The sequence below is a fragment of the Polistes canadensis genome, unplaced genomic scaffold (genome assembly GCF_001313835.1).
Source record: "Polistes canadensis isolate GaletaPanama2010 unplaced genomic scaffold, ASM131383v1 scaffold_1349, whole genome shotgun sequence".
In the NCBI taxonomy this organism is placed as follows: Eukaryota; Metazoa; Arthropoda; class Insecta; order Hymenoptera; family Vespidae; genus Polistes; species Polistes canadensis.
The window spans coordinates 2,168-6,568 of record NW_014570895.1 but is presented as its reverse complement, the minus strand read 5'-3'; the positions used below and the strand labels follow the sequence as shown (position 1 = coordinate 6,568).

Below are 4,401 nucleotides of genomic sequence, written 5' to 3'. Positions count from 1 at the left end.
GAAAATATAAGCTGATATTAATTCCAATAAAAGAACATACGTCAAACTCCACGAAGGTGGAAACGTTAATAGAGGCAATTGGTGCATTGCTTACTGTCACTCGCGAATTTAACCTTAAATCAGCAAGCATTGCTAGAACACCCTATATCGATGGTATACCATGGTCGCTTGTCCAAAACAACCTTAATAATACCTTTGAATCCGAACCATGCAAAATTGTAATATGTAAAAATGAAGTTTTAGTTCCMGAACCAGAAAAGCGGGAGGACATTCTTGCAGAATGCCACTCCTCGGCTATCGGTGGACATAAAGGCGTGACAAAAACGTATAATAGAATTAGACAAAAGTATCATTGGCAAAACATGAAAAAGGACGTACAAGAATTTATTAGGAATTGTGAAAGTTKCCAATTATAAAAACTAGTTAGAATAAAGTCCAAGGAACCAATGATACTAACCGATACGCCAGRGGCGGCATTCGACAAAATTGCCATGGATATTGTTGGACCACTTCCAGCAACTAAACTGGGTAACAAATATATCCTTACTATTCAAGATCCCTTAACTAAATATTTTATTGCAGTAGCACTTAAGTCGGCTACATCCGTTGATATTGCAGAAGCAATGGTTCACAACTTTTGTAACATATTCGGAGCGCCTCGCTCAATTCTGGCCGATCAAGGGACAAATTTCACAAGCTCCCTACTAAAAGCAATTGCGAAACAATACCGCTGTAAACAAATAAAAACCACAGCATTTCATCCACAGTCAAATGGATCACTTRAGCGTTCGCACATCGTCTTAGTTGAGTATTTAAAACAATTTATTAGYAAGAAGATCGAGTGGAATAAATGGCTCACTCACGCTATGTTCGCATATAACACTAGCACACATGAGGGAACTAGGTTCACGCCTCATGAATTAGTATTTGGAAAACAAGCGAATGCTCCTTCAGAAGAGGTGCTTACTAACGTTGCCCTTGAGAACACCTACTTAGAATACTATTTAGACTTTATTCGCAGAATCAGAACAGCTCAGGGGATAGCAAGACGGAATCTGGTGGGTGCAAAAATAAAATCGAAATTTTATTACTATCGAAATGCTCGCGGTCAAAAACTTGAAGTTGGAGATAACATTTATCTATTGAAACAGCCAACATCGAAATTAGGAAACCAATACACTGGCCCCCACCAGATTCTAGACATTCTGCCTAAAAATAACATCAAAATTAGTTATAAAAATAGAAGTAAAATTGTCAATCGGGGCAAAGTAAAATTAACTAGAAATAAAAATTAGGACATTTTTTTTTGATAAACTATTACATATATATATATATATATTCMTGTAAATTTCCTTTCGTATAAACAAAAAAAAAAAGAAAAAAAAAAAATCATAAACTTTTTTGTAAAGACCAGATATGTCAAAACACGAAATGAAAGTCTTCCTTGTCAAATTTGTGTTAAATTTGGAAAATTGGATATTATGATACGTTTAGCATCGCAAGCCAATATTGCTCAGGTTTTATCCGAACTAAAAGAATATGCAGATACCGACGGATTATGGRAACAGTGAGAGTGAAGTATGTACTCTCGAGTGTACTAAATGGCTGAGCTCTCCGCTACCCTGGGTCAGCGCGGATGTAAATACGGCCTATGCCTAGGCTTAGRAGTGTTTATCGCGAGATTTATTGGTGTATTGGGAACAACTTGCATCTGTGAAGGACACTGTCCAGAAGACCGACAAAACGGTACTTGCGAAGAAAGACCCGGTGGACATTGTTTTAGCGCTGTAGAGGAAGTTTGGGATGCTGAGATTACAGAATATGTTCCAGAATAGTCCTTTGGATGTGGCCACCGGATGAAGAGGGTTTCTTGTCCTGCAAAGGCTACCTTGTTCCACATTTAGAAGGAAAAATCATAATTTTTTTGCAACAGACAGCTCTGTGTTACAAGGAGTTAGTTCCAGAGTACAAACCTCGTCCTACAGCAACACCAGATCCAATAGCTATTGCCTCTGGAGAATCAATAATCATATTAGCTGCTTCATTATCTGTGGGCTTAATGATTATTCCCATAACAATAGTGATAGTATATCATAGATATAGATATAGAAGAAAAGAAAAAGGTCCATGTTTAGTACCTTCTCAAGGAACATTTAGAGATTTTATTGGTCGGAGTAGTGGATAAGACTCTGGACTACCTCTTTTAGTACAAAGAACTATAGCTAAACAGTTGGCTTTATCTCTATTCGTGGGAATAGGTAGATACAGCGAAGTATGGCTAGCACAATGGAAAGGAGAAAAGTGGCAGTAAAAGTTTTTTTTCGCTCTGGAAGAAGMATCATGGTTTCCTAAAACTGAAATCTACCAGACCGTTCTAATGAGACATGATAATATCTTAGGCTTCATTGCCGCTGATATCAAAGGAACAGGATCTTGGACTCAAATGTTATTAATTAAGGATTACCATAAAACAGGAACTTTACATGATTATTTACAAACCACTGTACATGACCATGCAAGTCTATTGGCTATTTGTCTTTCCAATGCCCCGGCTATTTGATTTCCAATACCGGTAAACCTACCAGAGCAACAAGCGGCTTACAAACCAGGAAATCATTTGGGGAACAATTGCGGTATCACACCGACAACAAAAATTTTGTAGTTGCTCCTGTGCAATCCCCCTTCTGGGACGTAACAGTAATCGTACGTAATCGTAGTTAAAAACAATAAAGTTTCTGAAAAAGTGCTATTTAACAGAAGCTATGAAGCGTTTTTCTTCAAGCTTTACAGCGTATACTTACAAATAGAAAGTGTTAGGTCCGTTAAAATCTAGAAAATATCATTTATATTTTAACTACTGCAGTCCCAAAAAGAGAAAAAATTATTTTATTACAACAATTATCGGTTACATTACGTGTAGAATTTAAATCTTTTTTGACGAAATTTTATTGTAGTCAACCTGACATCTATTCTGTTTAGTTTCTTATAGCACATTTTTACCGTTTTTAAATACTTCTGAATATATTTAAAAGAAATTTTTGCTACTTTCTGGAATTAATTGTCGTAAAAAACTATAAAATTTAGAAAGAAGTGCTATTGAAAAGAAGCTATGAAACGTTTTCTTTCAAGCTTTGAAGCGTATACTTACAAATAAAAAGTGGTAAGTCCAAAAATTTTTTGCAAACATTATTTATATTTCGAACACTGCAATTGAAAAAAGAGAAAAAATCATTTTTTTACAACTTTATTTGGTTTCTTTACGTGTAGAATTCAATTCTTTTTCGACAAAATTCGATTGTAGTCAACTTGACGTCTATTCTGTTTAGTTTTTAATAGCACATTTTTACCGTCTGTAAAAATTTCTGAATATATTTAAAAGAAATGATCGCTTGTTTCTAGATTGAATTGTAGTTAGAGACTACAAGATTTCTTACAAAATGCTACCTAACAGAAGCTATGAAACGTTTGCTTTAAAATTTGAAGCGTATACTTACGAATAAAAAGTATTCGGTCCGAAAAATTTTAGCTGATATCATTAAAACGTTCTCTGTCAGACCGTTTTTTGAAGACTTCCCATTCAATCCGCATAAGGCGTATGCGCTCCCCGCTTTACTTTCCGTTCAAGCTAGAACAAAATCGCATACGCCAGAAAAAAATCTTAATCGTGGGGCGCATACGCTCCACGCGGCGTGAACAGAAAGTCTTTCAAAAACGGTTTAGAAACGAACGTGGATATGATATTAGCTTCATTTATTCAGAGTAAATACTTTTTATTCGTAAGTATACGTTTCATAGTTTGAAAGCAAACGTTTCATAGCTTCTAATAAATAGCATTTCTTTAGAACTCTTATAGATTTTAACTACTATTCATTCCAGAAAGCAGCGAAAATATCTTTAAATATATTTAAAAATTTTTAGCGACAGTAAAAATGTGCTATTAAAAATTAAACAGAATGGATGTCAGGTTGACTACAATCGAATTTCGTCGAAAAAGAATCGAATTATACACGTAAAGTAACCAAAAAATGTTGTAATAAAATGATTTTATTTTCATTTTTACTGCAGTGGTCCAAATATTAATAATGTTTGATAAAAGTTTTTCGGACCCAACACTTCTTATTTGTCAGTATACGCTTTTAAGCTTGGAAGAAAACGTTTCATAGCTTCTGGTAAAAAGCACTTTTTTAGATATTTTATAGTTTTTAACTACAATTTAATCCAGAAAGTAGCGAAAATTTCTTTTAAATATAATGAAAAATTTTTTGCGACGTTAAGAATGTGCTATTAGAAACTGAACAGAATGAATGTCAGGATGACTATAATCGAATTTCGTCGCAAAAGAATTAAACTTAACACGTAAAGTTATCAAAAAAAGTTTTAATAAAATGAGTTTTTCGTTTT

At 34.3% G+C, this 4,401-nt stretch overlaps 1 pseudogene; it reads left to right on the top strand.

Moving 5' to 3' along the window:
• The first annotated feature begins 1,601 nt into the window (after nucleotides 1-1,601).
• LOC106792906 lies at nucleotides 1,602-2,560 on the top strand (annotated as a pseudogene).
• Nucleotides 2,561-4,401: the final 1,841 nt, after the last annotated feature.